Raw genomic sequence first — 25198 nt, 5'->3', positions numbered from 1 at the left:
CTTGGTATCAGAGCATACCGGGTTCGAATACTTTGGGTACGTGGGAAGTGATTAGTATCACAATGGGTTTGTCTCGCTTGGTAGAGACTTAGATGTAGTGTCATATGCTATGTGTTTAATTGATAACATGCTTATGTGTTTATTTGGGTATGAGATTTAATTTCTAGGATGTTGATTGGATCCTTGGGTTTCTGGGAGTCTCGTTGGAAAGGCACTTGATCAATGCCGTTTCTGACCGGAACTCTAGTAACGCCTCGGGACTATCATTATCCGGAAACGAAATTCGTAAGTGCTTATGTGTTTATGTGCTTACGTGGAGTGAATTACAGTTGTCCATGCATTAGGACGTGAGTGTTTAGTTTCGGCACATTTATGAATGTGCTAACGTTCAGTACTACCTTTATTAGGATGTCAGGACGAGGAAGAGGTGCTAGGCGTGGTAGACCTGCGAGGCAGGAAGTACCTTTACCGAATGAGATTCCGACAGTGCAGGAGGGAGTTGGCCAGGCCAATGTGGCCGAGCCAGCAGGTCAGCAGGCTGTGGGTGCCTTGGCCAGAGAGATAGCAGGAGCTTTGGGTATTCTTAGAGCTGGGAATCAGGCAGCTGAAGCAGGGCCTTCTTTCTTGAAGAGGGAGTTTTTCCGGTCTAACCCGGATGAGTTTTTTGGTGATCCGAAGGAGCCGCTGAAGGCTGATGAGTGGCTAGAGCAAATGAGTAAGACGTTCGAGATGCTTAGCATCGAGGACGGAGCACTGAAAGTGACCTTGGCATCCTTCCAACTGAAGGGAGATGCGGGTCAATGGTGGAAGTACGAGAAGGGCAGTGTTGGTGGTGCATGGGAGGCATTTGTAAATGCTTTCCAGGAGAAGTTTTTATCTTCAGCCGCAAGGGAGAAGCTGAGGGAGCAGTTTTGCCAGCTTAAGCAGCAGAGCCTGTCAGTGGCCGAGTTTGAGGCTACTTTTACTAGTCTATCCAGGTTTGCACCTGAACTAGTGGCGTCCGAGGAACGCCGTTGCTTTGAGTTTGAGCGGAAGCTGAGGCGAGGCCTCAAGATGAGGGTTGGTGGATCTTTCATCCGAGAGTATAGACGGTTGGTGGATGCTGCAGCTCATATGGAGCTCTTGATGCAGGAGGAGGATGAGGGGCAGAGAGGCTCCAAAAGGAGCCAAGATGGTCAGGGTGATGGCAGGAGACAGAGGGGTCCTAATCCTCAGCAGTCTCAGGGTGGTCTAGCTAGGTCGACCTTTCCAGTGCCAATTGCAGGCTCCGGGAGAGGTGGTCAGGGGGATTTCACCTGTTACAAGTGTGGCCAGCTGGGTCACAAGGTTTCGGTTTGCCCGCAGAAGGGAGGGGGTCAGCGAGCTGCTTCTTCTTCAGCTAGACCTCAGGGCCAGAGTCAGGGCAAGGGCCAGTCCTTGTCTTGTTATCAGTGTGGTCAGCCTGGGCACCTGAAGAGGTTTTGCCCACAGTTGAGTGCTACTTCAGGGGCGTCTGGTTCTAGGCAGACGCAGAGTTTTCAGCCAGCTCAGTCTGTGCAGGCCTCGAGTGCCAATCCGGGGGCTTTGTTGTCCCAGTCAGTGCAGCAGTCGTTTGCTTCTAGAGGTGAGCAGGTGGATCAGGGGCTTACGGGGCGCGTGTATGCTGTTACCGCGCAGGATTTAGTACCGGCTCCATCGGTAGTGAGAGGTACTTTTCTGTTTTGCAACTCGGTTGCTAGTGTATTGATTGACACGGGTGCATCTCATTCTTTTGTATCTGCTACATTTGCATCTGTTTTGGAATTGGAGTTAGCACAGTTAGCATCTCCTATTTGTGTAGTGTCACCTCTTGGGGGTGAACTGATCTTGAAACAAGGTGTTAGAGGTTGTGATATAGAGGACGTCGACCATAGGCTTCCTTTTCCGTTTGTTGTCATGCCCATGAAGGGCTTTGATGTTATTTTGGGTATGGACTGGCTATCGTCATACCGGGCTATTATCGATTGCTACCGCTAGAGGGTCACGTTATGTACCTTGAGCGGGGAGTGGTTCCATTTCTTGGGAGACCGGGTTGGTAGTGTTTTGTCATCGGGGTATGATTCGCGAGGGCGAAGTGAGCTTAGTGGTCTACTTGCTAGCTTTGAGAGTGGTGAGAGTGGTGAGACCCAGCTTGTATTGCCGAGGGTGGTTTGTGAGTATTCGGATGTCTTTCCCGAAGACCTTGTTAGTTTGCCACCTCACCGAGAGATAGAGTTCTCTATTGATCTGGTGCCCGGCACGGCGCCGATTTCTATGGCACCTTACCGTTTTGCTCCAGCAGAGTTGGTTGAGTTGAAAGTTCAGCTCCAGGAATTGCTAGATAAGGGTTTTGTTCGCCCTAGTGTTTCACCGTGGGGGGCACCGGCCCTCTTTGCTAAAAAAAAAAGATGGTGCCTTGAGATTGTGTATAGACTACCGAAAGTTGAATCGGGCTACGGTCAAGAATAAGTACCCTATGCCCCGTATAGATGATTTGTTTGACCAGTTGAAGGGTTCCCGTTGTTTCTCTAAGATAGACTTGAGATCGGGTTACCACCAGTTGAGGGTCAGGGAAGAGGATATTCCAAAGACGGCATTCCGTACGCGGTATGGCCATTATGAGTTTCTGGTGATGCCATTTGGGCTTACCAATGCACCGACAATCTTTATGGACTTGATGAACTGGATCTTCCGGGAATTCTTGGATCGATTTGTGGTCATTTTCGTGGACGACATCCTTATTTATTCGCCTTCTGAGGAGGAGCACGAGGAACACTTGAGAATGGTGCTTGAGTTGCTTAGAGCCCATAGGCTGTATGCCAAGTTTGGAAAGTGTGAGTTCCGGCTAGGAGAGGTGAAATTCTTAGGCCACGTGGTATCCGGGGAAGGAGTGTCTGTTGATACATCCAAAGTAGAGGCAGTGCAAGATTGGGCACAGCCTAAGAGTGTATTTGAAATCCGCAGTTTTCTGGGATTAGCTGGGTATTACCGCCGGTTTGTGAAAGATTTCTCTAGGTTAGCGTCACCGTTGACTAGGCTGACTCGGAAGGGAGTCAAGTTTGTGTGGAGTGAGACTTGTGAAAAGTCGTTCCAAGAGCTGAAGGTTAGATTGACCACCGCTCCGGTTTTGATTATTCCGGAGAGAGGGTTGGGTCATGCGGTTTATTGTGATGCCTCGCGAGAGGGTTTGGGTTATGTGTTGATGCAAGAGGGGAAAATGGTAGCTTATGGCTCACGTCAGTTGAAAATACACGAGAATAATTACCCTACACACGACCTAGAGTTAGCAGCAGTAATCTTTGCCTTGAAGATTTGGAGGCACTACCTTTATGGTGAGAAGTTCGAGGTGTTCTCGGACCACAAGAGTTTGAAGTATCTGTTTACACAGAGGGACTTGAATTTGAGGCAGAGGAGATGGATGGAGTTCATTGAGGACTACGACTTTGAGTTGCATTATCACCTGGGAAAGGCCAATGTTGTGGCCGATGCCCTTAGTAGGAAATCCATTAGTGATGTAGCTTGTATAGCCATCCGAGAATGAGAGATGTTGGGTGTACTTGGCGAGTTTGATTTGCTACTAGGCGAATTTGTTGAGGCTGCGGCCTTGTTTTTCGTTGTCGCGCAGCTTACACTTGTGACTAGAGTGTTAGAGGCACAGAGAGGTGACCTTGAGGTAGAATCCCTCCGAGAGAAGATCTCCAGTGGGAAAGTTGAGAAGGGTTTGACGGTGTATCCCGACCTGAGTGTGAGATACCGAGACCGTTTGTTTGTGCCGGAGTCTTGCCGAGAGGAAGTACTCCGAGAGTTTCACCATTCACGTCTTGCGGTGCATCCGGGAGACACTAAGATGTATCGGGATTTGGGTCGCCAGTTTTGGTGGCGGGGTATGAAGAGAGATGTGGCTGTTTTCGTATCGAAGTGCCTTACTTGCCAGCAAGTGAAGGCCGAGCATCAGAGGCCAGCGGGTTTGTTGCAACCCTTGCCTATTGCTGAGTAGAAGTGGGAGCATATCACTATGGACTTCGTTGTAGGTCTTCCGAGGACTCAGCGGGGTAGTGATGCCATTTGGGTGGTTGTAGACCGGTTGACTAAGTCGGCGCACTTCATTCCTATGCGCGTGAGAGATTCGGTAGATCATCTTGCCGACTTGTATATTCGGGACATAGTGAGGTTACAAGGGGTCCCAGTGACGACGTCTCAGATAGAGACCCTCGTTTTACTGCCAGGCTGTGGCAGAGTTTGCAGAGTGCCTTGGGCACTAAGTTGACTTTTAATACGGCTTATCATCCGCAGACTGACGGGCAGTCCAAGCGTACTATTCAGACCCTTGAGGATATGCTTCGGGGTTGTGTCCTTGACTTTAGTGGGACGTGGGAGAGGCACTTACCATTGGTGGAGTTTGCCTACAACAACAGCTTCTAGTCTAGTATCGGTATGGCACCGTTTGAGGCCTTGTATGGCCGACCGTGTAGGTCTCCAGTTTGTTGGGCCGAGGTGGGTGACGCACCTTTGTTGGGTCCGGAGTTGGTTAGGGAGACAACGGAGAAGGTTGAACTTATCCGTAGGAGGCTTGTTACAGCCCAGAGTCGTCAGAAATCTTATGCCGACCGTAGGAGGAGGCCTTTGGCGTTTGAGGTAGGTGATCATGTTTTCTTGAAAATATCACCTAGGCGAGGTTTGATGAGGTTTGGGAAGAGTGAGAAGTTATCCCCTCGGTTTATTGGGCCTTTTGAGATCCTTGAGAGGATTGGCAAGGTTGCCTATCGTTTGGCCTTGCCGCCGCAGTTGTCCAAAGTGCATGACGTGTTTCATGTGAGTATGCTTTGGAAGTACGAGCCGGATCCATCGCATGTATTAGATTGGACCGACTTAGAGGTAGATGAGGATGCCTCGTATGAGGAGAGACCAGTTCGGGTCTTGGATAGACGGGATCAAGTCCTGCGTGGCAAGACCATCCCTTTAGTGAAGGTTTTGTGGAAACATCACGAAGTGGAGGAAGTCACTTGGGAACGTGAGTTGGAGGTCCGTGAAAAATATCCGGACTTGTTTGTTGTTGTATAATTTTGTATTTACATTTTGGACTATTGTTGAACTTAAGAGCTTTTGTATATGTCTTAAGTTGTGAAACATTGAAAATGTTTTGATTTATTGAAAGTATGTTTTGGAACTTGCCTCATATGGAAGTTGAATGTAACATTATATATGTTGAAATTGGAAAGGAAATGTGTAATGTTGATGTATGTTGAAAGTACATATGTTGTTTACATATTGTGAAATGCCTCTTGATAAGAGATGGGATGACCGGTAATGGGTCAAGTTTTTGAATATTAAAATGTAACATTGTTAAAAATGGAGAAAAACCTGCTTTTGAAAACTTGTGCTTAATTTCGGGGATGAAATTCTTTAAGGGGGGGAGGTTATAGCGATCCCGGATTTACCCTTGTTGTATAGTGATCCGGACATGTGTCCGTGGATGTTGGTAGTTGATCATTATCTTGTTTACATCCTTTCTTACTTTGTATTTGAGTTATAGGATGTGTTGGGCAGGTTTGTTACAGGTTGGTTGAGTTTAGAAACCAAAACTAGTTGCCCAGATTTTGGCCTGTCCGCTCGAACGGGGATCCTGTTGTTGACTGTCCGCTCGAGCGGGGGTTTTGGCGCTCGAGCGGGAAATACACCTATCCAGTATTTCCTGTGCAGTGTTGGACGCTCGAGCGGGGGATTGGCTGCTCGAGCGGGAGGTTGTGAGTGACGCTCGAGCGGGGCTTCGAGCGCTCGAGCGGGGACCTGTTGTGTCGAGATGCTGGGAGAGTGCATCCGGCGCTCGAGCGGGAGTTTGGCCACTCGAGCGGGAGTCTGTGAGTGCCGCTCGAGCGGGGGTTTGGACACTCGAGCGGGGAGACTGGGTTTAAGTTCCGAGTTTTGACTTTTCAAATCACTTTTTCACTTTCTCTTCTCTCTCCTACTTTTCCAAAAACACCATTGTTGAGCCTCTCACTCTAGAACTCTACCTTCTCTCTAGGTTTTGATCTAGTAGGAGTGATTTGCTCATCTTTGGCCTTTACAAAAAAGTTGTTGATCGTCGAGGGCTATATTTTGATCCGAACATTTCGAGTTTTGGAGCACGTTGAGTTTTGTCATCTTCTCCCTTGGGGCTCCGGATTTGAGGTAGGGATATCCTACTCCTCTCTATGGATTTTGTCTTTAAATTTTAGTATTTTGAGATGTTGGGGTTGGTTTGGTAATTTTGTGAAAGTTTGGGACTTTTGTGTAATTTTATAAAAGTTGGGGTTTTATTTATAATAAACCTAGATGCATGTTTGGCATAGAGAAATGGAATAAATGTTGAATCATTGATGAAAATGGGACCTTAAGGGTTGTAATGTTAATTATGGAAAATGCCCTAATTACATTGTCTAATTAAATGGGTTAATTAATCGTGAGAAATGAGGTTATGAAATAGAAACGTTGAGATTGGGAATGTATGGGGTTAAAGGGTGTAGTTGAATTATTTATCACTCACCGAAATGAAATGTTGATTGAATATCCATTTGTGCATTTATTTTCTGTTTAGAAATAACTGCTTTGGGCTATCGGTGGAGAATAGTCGTGATTGTTGTAGACAATGCATGATGATTAGGCAAACGAAAACTAATCAATGAATGTGTCATGGAATTTGACGGTTAATAGAATACATTAACTGTATGTATTGAATGATGGTATATAGAACCAATGTGTTTGTATACGTTATGTGTAGAGGAGGAGACGGGGGATGTACTCCGCGGTTTAGGGGAAGATGGGGGATGTACCTCTAAACCGGATAGTGTTGGGAGGAGATGGGGGATGAACTCCGTAGATACAGCTCATATGCGTGTCTAGAGAAATGAAGATAGAGCTCATATGCTTATCTTTGAGAAGTGTAGATACAACTCATATGCTTGTCTAGAGAAGTGAAGATAGGGCTAATATGCTTATCTTTGTGAAATGTGGATGTAGCTTATATGCTTATCTGTGAATGTGGGATATAGTTCTTATACATATCTGTTGTGATGGTGATAGAGCTAATATGCTTATCTATTGAAAAAGAGAAAATGAAAAGTAACTTGGACTCATAAGTCGTTTAACTGAAGTGTGGTTTATGTGGATGTATCAGTATTGGCCATCTATCAATTGCTAATCTTTTAGTCATTGTTCATGGTTGGTTTAGTGTATTTCTACTGGGCTGTGGCTCACCCTATATGGGAATATCATTTTCAGGTGCAGGTAGCATGCCACCTCCAAGGACATAGCTTGGGAGGCTAGATGCGAGCAGATTTTTGCTGTTTAGTTTCTTTTGATGTATTACATGTATATTCGAGCCAATGGCTTAATGTGTAGATGAGTTAGCACTCTTTTGTTGTAACCAAGTGTTAACTTGAAAAGCTGTAAGCCCGTAGGGCACTTTCCTTTTGTTGTTAACATGTAATACTTTTGTAATGAAACTCTGATTAATAGAAGAATGTGGATATTTTGTATGTCAATGAATGTCTTAATTGATGGTTTAATGTTATTTTTTGAGGGCGTTACAAGGTTCATCAATCAAACGATCTTGGCCTGCATGAGCGTCTATCTCGGCTCTTGCCTTCTTTAATACCTTTTGGTGGTTGACTAGAAGGGACATTGCCCATTCTATTGTCACTGATGATGTATCTGTACCCGCTAGTACCATGATCTGGACATTAAAGTCAATAAATGAAAATGAAAAAATAAATTAAATCAATATTATATTTGCAACAAAAGATATTTTGTTTTAAAGTATTAGACCTCAATTCTACTACATTATTTGCATGTAATTTATGTATATATATAAATATATATTTTTACACATCATTAATCGCAAAAGTAAGAGATGACAGGAGATGAATTTACCATTTTTTAGCCTATTATATTTATCTACATAATAAATATTATGTATATGAAAAATATTTCATATCTAAAAAATAATAAAATACATTATTATTTTAATATAATGAGTTCTACATGCAAACTGTATGTGTTGATTTCTGACCACACTGCCAAACAGGTATTCAGCTGGAGAACACCGGCAGAATAGATTACGTCTGAACGACCTATTACAGAAAGATGAGACTTTGGCGGTGGTTCGTCCACCCAGGGGCACTCTGACGATCAAGTCAGTACTCAATTATCTCTCAAAGACAACAAATAGTGTTTTTACTCACTAGTCAAAATACAAAAAACGTACCTTAGATCTACGAGGGTGTCTTACTTTGATAGCCAGTACTGACCTGATCCCTGTAGAAGCCTAGTTTCAATGGTCTCTGGCTCAATGCTAATCTTAGGCTCGCAGTTAGATTGGGATAAACTCCCTAAGAGTTTTATTTTTATCCAAACTGAAATCCTCTCTCATTCTAGGACTTCGATCCCTTATCCGTTCATCTCGGATTTCGGTATCTTCGCAGATAACCTCGGCCCATCCGAGATTACCTTGGTGCTATGACCAGGACATGTGATACCTCGACTGATACTTCAATGCCACCGGTCACATGTTGTCATTTACAAAAATATGCCCCCACACAAACATATTTTTGTAGTGTGAATCTACCTCAAAAATGAAAAAAATAAAAATAAAAATAAAAAAACCAACGAAAGGCATCCCCTAACATATATCTTTTTTTTAATTATTATTTAGGAGTTTTAATTGCTATATAAATTAAAAAAATATTTTAGTCTGTTTTTAAATACTTTCTTTTTAATTTAATCATAAGTTAATGCCACTGAACACTGATGCAACATTCAAGTGGATATAGACCGTTCTCCTTTATCCGCTAGTTCACAAAATTGAGTTAGAATAAAGATTTGGAGGAAGATTTTGTGGATGGAAAAGAAAATAAATATGAAAAAGGATAAATTTATGAGCTAATTTTTTATTATTATGAAAGATTATGGTATAAATTCAATTGTTGTATGTAGGGATATATTGATACAGTCAATATGTAGCGACCCTAATTTTTTTAAGTCATTATTTATTATTATTATTATGGTTATTATTATCTTATTTATTTTTGGCTTTATTAATTGTGTGGTCACATGAGAATTTAATGTGATATTTAATGAATTTAATGTTATAATTAATTAATTTAAAGAATTATTTAATTATATATAATAAATCAAAATATTTAAATATTTATATTTGTTATATATATATATATATAAAAGAGATGTTATATACATGTATATATTTAATCTTATATTTATATTTATATTTATATATATTATAATTATATTGTATTATATTTTATAATAATTTATTAAGTTAGAATAGAATTAAGTTTTAATATAAGTAGACTTTATAATATGCTTGACTTAGTTCTGTAAAAGTGAAGTTCTCCAAGAGGGCAGCAGCCGTGACTCGTGAGTGAGGGAGAGGGAGAGGGAGAGGGAGAGGGAGAGAGAGAGAGAGAGAGAGAAGAGTAATCAAAGAAAAAAAGAGAAGGTGGTGTGCTGTGTGTGGCTGTGTGGCGTGAAAGAGGAACGATGGAAGGTGGAGAAAAAAAGAATAAAAAAGATTAGGGATTTATTTTGGTGGCTCCTTTAGTTTTGTAAAAAAATATGGTGAGTACAAAATTTACTTTTCTTGATTTATGTTTAATTCTTGTTTTTATTTATTTATTTTTATTTATTTGATATTAGTTTAATTTTGTATTTACATAAAGATGATAGATTAATTTTAATTATTTTGAGTTGTGGTGTATGTAAAGTTTAGGGTTTTTGGATAATTGATTGTGTTTAATTATTTTGTTTAGGTGTGTGTGTATAAGGTTTAGGATTTTTAGTTAATTGATTGATTTTAATTATTTTGATTAGTTGTGTATGTCAGATTTAGGTTTTTATATGGATTTATTTTATGGTTGTAATCACCCTCATGATTATATGAAACTAAAATTAATATGGTCATATGAAATTAAAATTAATTAAAAACCTATAGATAAATTCCTTATACTCCACCATGACTCCATGGATTGCTGTTTTATTTGAGTGATGGTGAGAAAGAGTGTATAAAAAAAAATGAAGATTATGAGATTTATTTAAATGCCTTAAGCTTGGCATTGTTATGCTTATTCTCATGAGTGAGATGTTGTGTATATATATATTGTTGCCTCGTTCTCATGAGCAGACGAGTGCTTTGATTTGCGCACGTACGTATATGCTAACCATCCGGGGAGTGTGAGTCAAACTCGAGACGATATTCCCATGCAAGTTTGGCTTCGGAGCGGTGTTAGGTATACGGGAGGCACATGGGATATATGTGTAGGCCGGAAGGGGAGGGCCGAAGTGGTGGAGTTAATGTACAAAATTTTAATTATGAGTTTATTGATTTGAACATCTTGAAAAATAGTAATCGACCTCAATAAATTATGAAATTTGAGGAGAGGCATGTATACGTGATTTTAGACAACTTTTGTGTTGTAACTTTTTATTAAAAAGATCGATTAGAACTTATAATCGGATGACCTTAGTTATTGTCGGTTTGATTCATTTTGGTAATGCAGATTTTATAAGCTGTTTTAACCCACGAAACGAGCTCATTTTTATTGGTTTCACGTAAACTGAAGTAAAACATTATTCTGCACACTTTTCATGTTTTGAACTGTTTCGAAAAAAAATCATCTTAAGGCAGTTTTTGTTCGTTTTCAGTTTCAGATTTTTCGATTGAATTCCGTCTACATTTTTAGATCAAGTTTTTCTCTTAACCTGTTCAGTTTCTGTAAAATTTGTTCGCGCTGTCTTTTAGAAAATTTGATTATGTACAACTTTCGTTCTTTGAGCTTTGGTCAATTCAAATTATTTAAGCAGGAAACGGTGCATTTTTATGCGTATTTAGCAAGTTACTTATGATTAATTTATACTAACATTATTATTATTATTTTTTTTTTGCAAGATAGTGGGTCTTACTAAATTTTAATGCAAGGCTGGCCCACCATAATTCTATTTCTCTTTTGTTTATTTTATAATAAATTTATATTTCGTTGTATACAGACAAGAAACTAAATGCCACCGTATCTCGGGAAACTACTCATTCATCTCGGTGCGGTTGGAACTACTTGTCTTGTCCTTTAATAAGAATTAAATATATTTTTGTCTGTGTCTGGTGGACACGTGGGTGTTAGATCTTGTACTCATACCAGTATACCTGTATACTGACCCGTTTTGTCTTTTGACAACTCAGGTGCGTTCTGTTTGAGCGCAGCCGAGCTTCCTTTGCAGGATTAGTAGAGGCTTTGGTGGTGACAAGAAATAACTGTGATCGTAGGACATGTCGTTTGGACTTCTTTTGTTTTCTTGAGCTTAGGGTTGTTAGTAGTTTATGTATTTATTTATTTTTTTTTATAACCTTAGCATTGGGATATTTGGCATGGTTTGTAACCGTACTTTATTTAAGTTGTTTTGACTATTTATTGTTACCTTGATGTTGAGGTATTGGTTAGTTACGAATTTATGGTGGATGGTTTGGTTTGCGTTTAGTTTTTTTGTTTCACCCCTAGGATTTGGATGATGGAATATTGATTGGGATTAGTCCTAATATAATATTTAATTGTCCGAATTTTGGGGCGTGACAGTTTGGTATCAGAGCTGTAGGTTACCCTAGACTTGTGAAAGTTTAGGTGATCCTCGAATTGTGGAAACATGGGTTAGCTAGTTTAGTTTGGTGGTTGAATTTATTCTAAGCAGTTATGAACGAATTCTTTTTGTGTGTTTAACTTGAAGGTGATGGCTGGAAGGTATAATTTAAGAAGTGCTGAGTCTAACGGCACAGGAGAAGAAACAACTGCTAACGTGGCGGTAGCGGTGGCGGCGGCTGCTACTAGGGCAACGACGACTGTTACCGAGGCAACCATTACGGTGCAGGTTAATGTGGGAGAGATGATGGCTCAATTACTTCAGGTTGTGTAGAACAATAATCAAAGTCAGCAGAGAGATCCATTTGCGAAGAGAAACAAAGATTTTGGTTCTTTGGGGGGTCAAAAATTCTCTGGAGATGGAGGACCCATTGCAGCTGACGCTTGGCTTCAGAAATGTGAGATGGTATTTGGTCGCATGTAGTTCACTAAGGTCCAAAAACAAGAGTTAGCGACACATCAATTTGAGGGAGCAGCCCTATTTTGGTGGAACTCGTGGAAGGAGGGTCTAGACGTGATGACTTTGACTTGGGCAGATTTCAAGACTCATTTTGACCGAAAGTTTGTTCCTATTGCTATTCGGTCTCAACTGAGTGATGAGTTTTCGAAATTGACTTAAGAGGGTAGAACAGTGATCGAGTATGTCACCAAGTTTAATGAGTTGTCTCGTTATGCCCCTTACTTGATCGACACGCAGGAGAAGAATAATGAGAAGTTTATTAAGGGATTGAATCATTACCTGTCTAAGTCCCTTATTTCCTTTGATGCTGAACCGTTTGACAGAGTTCTTGACTTGGCACTGAAGTATGAGGAAAAGGAGAAGCAGTTTAAAGAAGGGAAGGCCAAGGTCGGAGAGACTTCTAGAGGGAGTCACTTCCAGCACCGAGATGGGAACAGATACCGATCCTATGATCAAAGGCATAAGGGTCAACAGTTTCAGAGGCCACAACAACAGGGTAGTTAGGGAAATTTCAGACCTCAGGGTAATTTCCGGCCTCAGGGCAATTTCCAGCCCCAGGGGCACTACTACCAGAGACAGGGTGGTTCTCGCCCACAGGGTTATCAAGGACAGCGACAGCAAGTGCCACAGTTGGGTTATCGTCTTCCCGTACCTCAGTTGGAGGGACCCCCACCTATCAGACCAGTAGCACCTCAACCGATTAATAGGAAGTGTTTTGCGTGTCAGCAGTTGGGACATGTAATCAAGGATTGCCCTCAGAGACAACAGGCGCGACAGGGTCAGGCAGCTCCAATCAGGGCATTTGCAGTAATGCCAGGAACTGACAAAGTGCAAGGTACTTTTAATCTCTTTCAAGAACCCATTAGAGTTCTTTTTGATATTGGTGGCTCTCATTCTTTTATATCTAAACAATTTATAGAAAGAGAACATATTGTAACTACCTCATTGTCTAGACCTATTCGTGTTGAGACCCCTTTAGAAGGGGCAGTTACTCTTTATGAGATATGTAAAGATTTTGAGATTGACTTTGCGGGCAAAGTCTTGTATGCAGACCTAATTATTTTAGGGTTTGAGGGGTTTACAATTATTTTGGGTATGGATTGGCTGCGAAAACACTTTGTGACTCTAGATTGTGCTGGAAGGATTGTAAATATAGATATTCCCGGTATGCCACGGCTTACCCACACTTCTAGCGATGGAGAAGAGTCAGTGATGACGAGTTTTCTGTGCTTGATAGAAATTCCTAAGCAGGATATTAGTGAGGTAGATGTGGTGCGTGAGTTTAAGGATGTATTTCAAGAGATACCTGGACCTCCACCCCGACGGGTAGTAGAATTTCGCATTGACTTAGTGCTGGGAACTGCACCGATTTCTAAGGTGGCATACAGAATGTCGCCTAAGGAGCTTGTAGAGATGAAAAAGTAGCTGGAAGAGATGCTTCAGAAAGGGTTCATTCGTTCAAGTAACTCCCCGTGGGGAGCACCTGCGATCTTTGTCTCCAAGAAAGATGGCACTCTCCGTATGTGTATAGATTACAAAGAGCTAAACAAGGTGACTATCAAGAACAAGTATCCGCTACCTAGAATTGATGACTTGTTTGATTAATTGAAGGGGGCAGCCATTTTCTCTCAGTTTGATCTCAGAACAGGTTACCATCAGATGGGTATGTCAGAGGAAAGTATACCACTTACTGCTTTTCGGACTCGATATGGGTTATACGAATTTCCTGTAATGCCTTTTGGTTTGACCAATGCTCCTGCCTATTTCATGGACTTGATGAACAGAAATTTTCAACCGTATCTAGATAAGTTTGTGATTATCTTCATAGATGATATCTTGGTGTATTCTAAGAATGAGGAGGAACACAGATAACACTTGAAAGTTATATTGCAGACTTTAAGGGAGCAACAATTATACGCGAAGTTCAGTAAGTGTCATTTTTGGGAGAAAGAAGTTTGATTTTTTGGGCATGTTGTGTCCAATCAGGGAATAGCGGTGGATTCTGAGAAAGTTGTTGCGGTCAAAGAATGGAAGCAGCCCACGAACCCTACAGAGGTGAGAAGTTTTTTAGGACTAGCTGGTTATTACAGGAGATTTATAAAGAAGTTTTCCACTATCGCAGCACCCATGACCAAGTTGACCCGCAAGAATGTGAAGTTTGTATGGATAGATGATTGTGAAAAAGCTTTCCAAGAGTTAAAGCAACGGTTGACTACAGCACCAGTGTTAACTATACCGGTACTAAGACAAATGTTAGTAGTGTTTACTGATGCAAGTGGAACTGGGTTGGGATGTGTGTTGATGCAGCATTAGAAGGTTGCATCTTATGCTTCTCGACAATTAAAACCTCATGAGAGACGATACCCTACTCATGACTTAGAGTTGGCAACAGTTGTTTTTGCGTTGAAAGTGTGGCGACACTACTTGTTTGGGGAGCATTTTGAGTTGTACACAGATCACAAGAGTCTCAAATATCTCTTTTATCAAAAAGAGTTGAACATGAGGCAACAGAGGTGGGTTGAATTCGTCAGTAGCTATGATTTCGAGATCATTTACCACCCAGGGAAAGGAAATGTGGTCGCTGATGCACTTAGTTGACAACATGGGATTATAGCTTCTTTGATGATTTAAGAATGGAAGTCCTTGGAGTTAATTTCGATGCATGATGTTCAATAAATAAAGAGTGCTAAAAGGGCATATATTGGTAGTTTGACCGTACAGTTGACGTTACTGGATAACATTCGTCAAATGCAGAATTTAGATGGGTTTCTCATCAGCAAGCTCGATAACCTTGTAGTGGATTTGATCGATGATTGTCCTACTAATTGGTCTGTGGACTCAAATGGGGGATTGCGATTCAAGGGCAGGTTGTGTGTTCCCAATATTGTTGAATTTAGGAAAGAGATTATGGATGATGCCCATAGGTCCCGATATACCATTCACCCTGGTGGGACTAAGATGTATCATGACCTAAAGAGAACGTTTTGGTGAGAAGGTATGAAGAAGGACGTAGGAGAGTATGTTTCCCGATGTTATGTGTGCTAACAGGTTAAGGCAGAACACCGACGGCCGTTTGGACTTTTGCAACCTCTTGAGATCCCTACTTGGAAATGGGAGTGCATCTCTATGGATTTCGTGGATGGATTGTCACGGTCTAAGCGAGGCAATGAATCTATTTGGGTGATAGTGGATCGACTCACAAAGTCTGCTCATTTTATTTATATTAGTGTTCACTGAACTGCGGATAAACTAGCTAGGCTATATATTCAGGAGGTGGTGCGACTTCATGGTGCACCCGTTTCTATAGTTTTGGATCGTAATCCGTTGTTTGTGGCAGAGTTTTGGGAGAGTTTTCAGCATGCTTTGGGTGCTAGGTTAGACTTGAGCACGGCTTATCATCCTCAGACAGATTGGCAAACTGAGCGGATAAATCAGATCTTGGAGGATATGTTGAGAGCTTGTGTCCTCGATCTTGGTGATAGTTGGGAAGAACACTTACCATTGGTGGAGTTTGCTTATAATAATAGCTATCACTCTAGTATCGGGATGGCACCTTTTGAGGCTTTGTATGGGAGGCCAAGTCGATTACCTGCTTGTTGGATAGAGGTAGGAGATGTGCCGTTGTTAGGGCCAGAGTTAGTGAGAGAGACTACGGAGAAGGTGAACATTATTCGGGAACGTATTAAGACTGCACAAAGCCGTCAGAAGAGTTACGTTGATAGAAAACGTAGGGGGGTTGAGTTGAAGGTTTGAGATTTTGTATTTTTGAAGGTCTCGCCGATGAAGGGTATCATGCGGTTCAGAAAGAAGGGAAAGTTGGCACCTAGATTTGTGGGACCATATGAGATCACTGAGAGGATTGGTAATGTGGCTTACAAATTAGCTCTACCACCTGCTTTAGCTATGATTCACAATGTGTTCCATGTATCTTTATTGCGGAAGTGTGTACAAGACCCTTCCCAAGTAGTATCACCAGAAGTGTTGGAGATTAGTAACGATCTAACATATGTGGTGCGACCAGTTATTATTCTAGACCGAGATGTAAAGCAGTTGGGGTGCAAGAAAGTGAACTTGGTGAAAGTACAGTGGAGCGAGGATGAGAACGATATTACCTGGGAGTTAAAAGAGAAAGTTCGGCGTATGCACCCGGAGCTTTTTGTTTAGTACTCTCTTCTATCGAATCTTGGGACGAGATTCTTTTGAGGTGTGCATATTGTAGCGATTCTAATTTTCTTAAGTCATTATTTATTATTATTATGTTTATTATTATCTTATTTTATTTTTGGCTTTATTAATTGTGTGGTCACATGAGAATTTAATGTGATATTTAATAAATTTAATGTGGCAATTAATTAATTTAAAGTGTTATTTAATTATATATAATAATCAAAATATTTAAATATTTATGTTTGTTATATATATATATATAAATAGAGGTGTTATATATATGTATATATTTAATCTTATATTTATATTTATATATATTATAATTGTATTGTATTATATTTTATAATAGTTTATTAAGTTAGAATAGGATTAGGTTTTAATATAAGTAGACTTTATAATACGTTTGACTTAGGAGTTGTTTGGGGTGTCTTAAATAAGTGCACTTTTTGTCTTTTTGGACTAAAAAATTGAGATTGAAAATATGGATGTTTGAGTTAACTTTTTGACTTTTTATGGAAAAATGTGTAATAAAAAATTGTAAAAATTGATTTGCAGGGAACAATTCGAATTGGGAGTTGTGCAACCGTAATTGTTGACTTTTGATAAATAGTGTTAACTTTTTAACTTTTTAAGTAACTTTTTGACTTTTTGACTTTTTTTACAAATTCCAAAGCTTGGCCTTAGTTTTGCAAAAGTGAAGTTCTCCGTGAGGCTGTGTGGCGTGAAACAGGAATGGAGGAATAAGGTGGAGAAAAAAGAATAAAAAAGATTAGGGTTTTGTTTTGGTGGCTCCTTTAATTCTGCAAATATTTTTTCGATCTTCAAAAAAATATGGTGCGTACAAAACTCACTTCCCTTGATTTATGTTTAATTCTTGTTTTTATTTATTTATTTTTATTTATTTGAAATTAGTTTGATTTTGTATTTACATAAAGATGATAGATTAATTTTAATTATTTTGACTAGTGGTGTATGTAAAGTTTAGGGTTCTTAGATAATTGATTGAGTTTAATTATTTTGTTTAGTTGTGTATGTAAGGTTTAGGGTTTTTAGTTGATTGATTGATTTTAATTATTTTGATTAGTTGTGTATGTTGGATTTAGGTTTTTATATGGATTTATTTTATGGTTGTAATCACCCTCATGATTATATGAAACTAAAATTAATATGGTCATATGAAATTAAAATTAATTAAGAACCTATAGATAAATTCCTTATACTCCACCATGACTCCATGGATTGCTGTTTTATTTGAGTGATGGTGAGAAAGAGTGTATAAAAAAAATGAGAATTATGAGATTTATTTGAATGCCTTAAGCTTGGCATTGTTATGTTTATTCTCATGAGTGAGATGTTGTGTATATACATACTGTTGCCTCGTTCTCATGAGCAGACGAGTGCTTTAATTTGTGCGCGTACGTATATGCTAATCATCCAGGAAGTGTGAGTCAAACTCGGGACGATATCCCCGTGCAAGTTTGGCTTCGGAGTGGTGTTAGGTATACGGGAGGCACATGAGATATATGTGTAGGCCGGAAGGGGAGGGCCGAAATGGTGGAGTTAAGGTACAAAAATTTAATTATAAGTTTATTGATTTGTACATCTTGAAAAATAGTAATCGACCTTAATAAATTATGAAATTTGAAGAGAGGCATGTATACGTGATTTTGGACAACTTTTGTGTTGTAACTTTTTATTAAAAAGATCGATTAAAACTTAAAATCGGATGACCTTGGTTATTGTCGGTTTGATTCATTTTGGTAATGCAGATTTTATAGGCTGTTTTAACCCACGAAACGAGCTCATTTTTATTGGTTTCGCGTAAAATGAAGTAAAAAATTATTCTGCACACTTTTCATGTTTTGAACCTTTTTCGAAAAAAATCATCTTAGGGCAATTTTTGTTCGTTTTCAGCTTCAGATTTTTCGATTGAATTCCGTCTACATTTTTAGATCAAAATTTTCTCTTAACCTGTTCAATTTCTGTAAAATTTGTTTGCGCTGTCTTTTAGAAAATTTGATTCTGTACAACTTTCGTTATTTGAGTTTTGGTCAATTCAAATTATTTAAGCAGGAAACGGTGCATTTTTATGCGTATTCAGCAAGTTACTTATGATTAATTTATACTAACATTATTATTATTTTTTTTGCAGGATGGTGGGTGTTACTAAATTTTTATGCAGGGATGACCCACCATATTTCTATTTCTATTTTGTTTATTTTATAATAAATTTATATTTCGTTGTATACGGACAAGAAACTAAATGTCACCGTATCTCGGGAAACTACCCATTCGTCTCGGTGCGGTTGGAACTACTTGTCTTGTCCTGTAATAAGAATTAAATGTATTTTTGTCTGTGTCTGGTGGACACATGTGTGTTAGATCTTGTACTCATACCAGTATACCTGTATACTGACCCGTTTTGTCTTTTGACAACTCGGGTGCGTTCTGTTTGAGTGCAGCCGAGTTTCCTTTGCAGGATTAGTAGATGCTTTGGTGGTGACAAGAAATAACTGTGATCGTAGGACATGTCGTTTGGACTTCATTTATTTTCTTGAGCTTAGGGTTGTTAGTAGTTTATGTATTTTTTTAATTTTTTTTATAACCTTAGAATTGGGATATTTGGCATGGTTTGTAACCGTACTTTATTTAAGTTGTTTTGACTATTTATTGTTACCTTGATGTTAAGGTATTGGTTAGTTACGAATTTATGGTGGATGGTTTGGTTTGCGTTTAGTTTTTTTGTTTCATCCCTAGGATTTGGATTATGGAATATTGATTGGGGTTAGTCTTAATATAATATTTAATTGTCCGAATTTTGGGGCATGACACAATATTTGAGTGAAATTTTTCACTAAATTGATAATGTCGGTTTTATTATTTTAAGTATCAATACAGACCGTTTCTCCCATGAAACCGCACCGAATTGAACTTATTGAAACGGTTCGGTTTGGTATAGTTTAATTAATATAGGACCTTTCAAATTTGAGTCACTTTTTAGTATAATCGCTCATTTATATAAAAATATTGAATTAGTTATTTTTCCATCATTTCAAATATATCTAATCTGTCTATTTAATAAATATTTTTTAATTCTTAAATTAACAAAAAATACAAACCGAAAAAAGTTAAAGAATAGTAAGGCTTAAAAAATAATGAGTTGAAGTTAAAATTATATAATAACAATTTACAAATTTAGGTTATAGAGATGATAATTTTAATTAATTAATGTTAATAATTTATTATACTTAATAATGTAATTATGTTATTAGATTATATATATTATAAATACAATATATGTTACCGTCCATATCGGTTTAAACATTTTGTGTATTGAACTAGTTGTATGGTTTCAGTTTAGTTCGATGCACAAAATGTTTAAACCGATACTGAACCAAAAATCGAAAAAAATTAAATTAAAAAATTACACAAATCAATTCTTGTTAAAAAAAATTCAAATATAACCGGTCAATCCAATTCAATCAATTTGATCGATTTTTTCGGTTTTTGCCACTTCCTAGTTGCATGGTTAGTTTTATATTTAGATTAAATCTGAATAATATTTTTAGTTTTTTTGAATAAAATTTTAAAATTTGCAGCATTGCTGCATAAAAATTGTATGATGGCCAGATAGAGAGAGTGGGAGAGTCCACAAACCTCGATTAAACCTCTGATGATTTCATCTGTATAATATTGTGGCTGTGATTCTTGCAAGGAAAGCAAATGATCGATCATGGTGTTCTTACTCTTGTCACGCCTGTGCTCATCGATCAGACCTTGCAGGAAGTCGTCCATTTTCTTATGAAGTCTTATCAAATTCTTCTCAAAACTCTGATAATCAATCCACTTTAAAACCGGTAAGAAATCCCCTGGGTACGATGCATCACCATACTCGAATGCCTTCCTCACGATCTCTCGGAACTCCTTCGCCTCCTCGTTGTTCGACAAGTCGGCGTCTCCCTAATACCTCTTTCCAGCGATCATTCTCATGATGATATTAAAGGTCAGTTCGGAAAACTTGGATTTCAATTCGACTCTGGCGAAATCATGAGACGAGTTTCGATACAATTTGCGGAGTGAAAGGTTTGATTTCGTCTCGCCTAATCGATAAGAAGCTGTTGAGGCGGTTGGTGGAGAAGATTTCCACCGCCATGAGGCGGCCGAGGTTGCGCCAGTGGTCGCCGTAATTGGACGCTCCGACGCTGGTGTAATTATAGCCGAAGTACTTGCCGATGGTGAGACGAGGGCGGTTGGCTAATGTTAAAATTCAATGTATAAAAAGAAATAGAGAATTGTATTATTGATTGATATAATGTTATATTTATTACAATGATTCATGATTCCTATATATAGAAGAGGGTGAGTGTGTAGTAGGTAAGGAGTAGGTGAAGTGGAGGTGGTAGTGGTGTAGTGGGTTAGGTTTAGTGGAGTAGGTGAGGTGGTAGTGGTGTAGTGGGTTAGGTTTAGTGGAGTAGGTTTAAGTGGGTGAAGTAGGTGATAGGTTTTAACAGCCCCCCGCAAACTCAAGGGGGATAGGAACTAGCCAACTTGAGTTTGGAGAGAGTAACAAAACAAGAAAATACATAAAAATAAAAAAGGATAGGAGACACTGTATGGTCGTGTCAGACCATTGGTGAAGACACTGGATGGTGGTGCCATAACGTTGTAGAGGACACTGTATGGGGGTGTCATAACGTTGTAGAGGACACTGTATGGTGGTGTCATAACGGTGTAGAGGACACTGGATGGCGGTGTCATAACGGTGTAGAGGACACTGGATGGCGGTGTCAGACCGATGTAGAAGACAGTTTATGGGGTCATGTCGGACCGTTGTAGCAGACAATGTTGTGACAGTTGTGGTGACAGTTTACGGAGTCTTGCTGGACCCTTGTAGAAACTAACCGGAATCAATGTCGGGACAGTTTACAGAGTCTTGTCGGACCCATAAAGGAGCTAACCGGGATCAATGTCGGGACAGTTTACAGAGTCTTGTCGGACCCATAAAAAGTCGCACCCTCAAAAGGTGTGCCCAATCTTTCAAAAGGCGTGCCATCAAAAGGCGTGCCCAATTCATCAAAAGGCGTGCCATCAAAAGGTGTGTCCAGGTTGGCGTCGAGCGCCGAGCGGCGCATGATGCGCGTGGCTGCCTTGGCTATTTAACCAAGGTTGATGCTGAGGCTGAGGCAGACAAAAAACTTCTGAAAATCCTCTGAAAAAACTCTTCCTTTGCTGAGAGAGAAACTCTGTAATACTCTGTAACCAACCCGTCTCTGAAACACTCAGCAACATGGCCTCTTCTTCCCGTCCAGCTACCTAGAACATGGCCTCCTCTTCCCGTGGTCTGCTCACGCTCTTTCCAGAACTGAACGAGTCCACAAGAGAAATAACTGGTGCGGTGGCCAGTGAACCTCAACCAAACACCTCTGGTTTTGCTCCGTTGAACTTTCCGATGCGGTCGGTGGAGCAAAAAATGGCGGTGCAAACTGATATTGAGGCCAATCAGTATACTCTGAAGTCATGTGTGGAAACCATGACTGCGGTCACAAACTTGTCGCACCGGCTGCAGAGCAGGACAAATGAGGTGCAACAGTTAAACTCCCAGCTGGCTCTGCTCCAACGCATGTATAAGGATGCGCGAGCAGAGATAAGTGTGCTAAAGGCAGAAAACAAGGAGCTGAAGCGGAAGGCCACCGTGATGTTCCGATTTGGAGGGCCGCCATATGCTGCAGTGGAGGAGCAGGGAGTAGTGATCGTGCCCAGTGGAGTGGGAAACACGGAGGCAACACCGGCAAGGGCCACCCAAGACGGAGGCAAGAAGAAAAGACCGGCGGCAGAGTAGAGAAGAAAAATCCCGCCTATGGATGTGGTGGTTGTGGTTTTGGTTTTTTTTTTTTTTTTATGTAAAATTGTGATCGGGGTGAGCCCCGACATGAATAAAATGAGTTTGAGTTTGGTGTGCAGTTCGTCTGCTTCTTCTTCTTCTTCTTCTTTTTTTTTTTTTTTTAAGAAATAATAATGGAAAAAAGATTAAAAAAATAAAGTGAAAGAAAAATAAAAAAAAAAGAGAAAGAAATTAGAAGAAGATATGTGAAATCAAAAAAGAGAGAGTGAGGGAAAAAGGAGATTGGGTCACGTGGGTGTCTTGGCCCACGGTTTTGTGAAAACCTGCAATGGGTTTGATTTTTTTTTTTATTTTTAAAATAAGAATAATAATAATAAATAAAATGAAGCGTGGGATAAAGGTGAAGAAAAATTTCGGAAGGTTAAAGTAATAAAAAATAAAAAATAAAAAAGAAAGGGGAGATTCAAATGTGTTGGGGCGGGTCCTACCACTAATGAAAAAAAAAATGATGGGTGTGCAAAACAGTGTGTGGTTCGTGTCCTTGTCAAAAGATGGAGTAAAATAAATATAAAAAAAAGAAAAGAAAGTTGAGTGGGAAACAAGAGTGCGTGGAAAGAAGGAAAAAGAAAAAGTATGGGTTGGAGACTTGTTCTGTTTCTGTTTGTGCATGTCTCTTCCAGCCTGGTTCATTGATAAGTTACCTTTTTTACAATTGACAGATTCAGAAGGTTTTCCTTGAAAAATTTGTTAATGTTACAGTAAGTTCAAGCCCTCCTTCCATTAGCAACTTCTCTCTCTCTCGGGGGGCTGTAAGCGTCGCGTAGAGCCACCATTGTCATGGACCCAGCAGCATAAAACAAAAACACTTGCATCTCACTGTTGAGCAAAAGACAAGTCTTTTTTTTTTTTTTTTTTTTTTCTTTCAGTGTATCGAGAGAGAGAGAGAGAGAGAGAGAGAGGGGCTGAAATCAACATGAACGATCTGTAATGCGCGAATCTGTAATGCGCAAGTCGGTGGTCCCCACCGACGACGTTGAAGCGGATGACATGGTGCTTGTCGTCGAGGATCTCGAGGCGCCCGGTGCTGTTGGCGGCGGGGAGGCCGGAGACGACGTTCACTTCCCGGAGAGGTCCGACCCTGCCGTCGCCGTTGATGACGTGGCAGCTCTTGACGAAGTGTTTGTAGGCTTGGGATTCGGTGATGCAGTAATTATAGAACTGCTCAAGGAGAAAGGGCTTATTCCAGAAATGGGTAAGCAAGTAGAGAACATTGTGTGCCATCTGGATCCTGATCTTCAAGACGCAGCTGCTGCTGTTGCTACCATTCTCAGGGGAAAAGGCCAAAGTGTTGATTTGGTGTTGGAGAACAAACCACTTAAATGGGTGTTCAAACGGGCATCGCGGATAAATGCCCGGAGGCTTGTATTGGTGGGAAATTCAGAGTGGCAAAGAGGTATGTGTAGAAAATTCTAGCGGACTAGGTTGAGGTCCGGCGGGCGGCTAAGGCTAGGTTGCCGCCCGCCGGTGAAGCGAAAAATACTAAATTCTTAACCTTGCTCTGATACCATGTTAAAATTCAATGTATAAAAAGAAATAGAGAATTGTATTATTGATTGATATAATGTTATATTTATTACAATGATTCGTGATTCCTATATATAGAAGAGGGTGAGTGTGTAGTAGGTAAGGAGTAGGTGAAGTGGAGGTGGTAGTGGTGTAGTGGGTTAGGTTTAGTGGAGTAGGTGAGGTGGTAGTGGTGTAGTGGGTTAGGTTTAGTGGAGTAGGTTTAAGTGGGTGAAGTAGGTGATAGGTTTTAACAGCTAAGACGACGTCGTTCTTGGTGAAGCATTCCTCCACTGCGGACGGCGATGACACCACCACCACGAGGCGTGACCCGAACCGGATGGAGAAGATCGACCCGAGGCTTTGGGAGAGTCCGTCAAGAGTTCGGTGGAGAGGTTGTTTGAGGAGGTGGAGGTGACCGATGACCGGAAGAGCCGGTGGGCTTGGAGGGAGATTCTTGTGAGTTGTTGCTCGTGACAAGAACTTGAAAGCAATAATAAGAAAGAAAGGAGAGAGAAATATGCATGGCAAACTAACTTCCATGGCCAGTTGATTAATTCGTAATGAAGGATTGGATATATTGTTTTTGTTAGGAGATGGATGTGAAGATTAAAATATATATGCCCATATATATAAGAAGCACTTGAGGTTTGCTTTTTGTTTTTCCCATTTTGCCCTTTTGTCCTATTTTTTTGGTAATATTTATTAGCAATAATTATAAAAAAAAAAATCTTAAAGTTTGAGACTTGTAACAAAATAAATCACAAATAAAGAGTTTTTTGAAATTATGCAAATATTCTTGGTTAGTTATAAAATATGAATATTTTAGATTTGGATAAATTATAAATGCATTCTAAAAATTTGTTTAAAATATAAAATGTCCTTATAGTATTAGAAATTACATCTACTGTTTTGTTAGAATTGTTAATTTAACTGAATAAGCAGGAATTTTTTTTTCTAATTATTCTTCTATACAATAATAAATTATCAAAATTGTTCATTAAAAGATATTTGTCATACCTCATTACCCCAGTTTCAATGTTGAACCTCACGAATTAAGTGGTGTTTGGAGTAATGATCATTGTAACAAAATAGACATTAAATTTATAATTTTATCAATTCAAACATAAATATTTTAATTTATTTTTAATCTAAATCATTCATTTTTTTTTTGGTCAAGTAATATGGATAAAAAAAAAAGGTAAAATGGATGAAAAAAAGAGTACTTTTACTATTAAACTCAATATAAGTGCATATAAAATATCTAAACAGAAGTGCTAGGGACCCCCAGCTGGGGCACCCCCAGCACCTCAGCTCAACCCCATTGGCCAGTTTCCTTTTTTTTTTTTTTCTTTCCTTCCAATCACCCAGTGCCACGTGGCACTGGGGGGTCACTGGGGGTCGGTTTTGGTGGGGGTCTGCCGCATTTTTCAATATCTAAAATACATTTTTTTTATTGAGTTTATTGATTAAAATATTATTTTTATCAAT

The 25198-nt window shown here is 39.7% G+C and overlaps 1 pseudogene; it reads right to left on the bottom strand.

The window, feature by feature from the left end:
- Nucleotides 1-24260, bottom strand: part of LOC114258458 (cytochrome P450 81Q32-like) — a 41602-nt pseudogene extending 17342 nt beyond the window's left edge.
- Nucleotides 24261-25198: the final 938 nt, after the last annotated feature.

Source organism: Camellia sinensis, chromosome 1 (assembly GCF_055761805.1).
Source record: "Camellia sinensis isolate YWXY chromosome 1, ASM5576180v1, whole genome shotgun sequence".
NCBI classification, from domain to species: Eukaryota; Viridiplantae; Streptophyta; class Magnoliopsida; order Ericales; family Theaceae; genus Camellia; species Camellia sinensis.
Note: the sequence above shows the minus strand (reverse complement) of the source record. Positions and strands in the feature narration are given on the sequence as shown.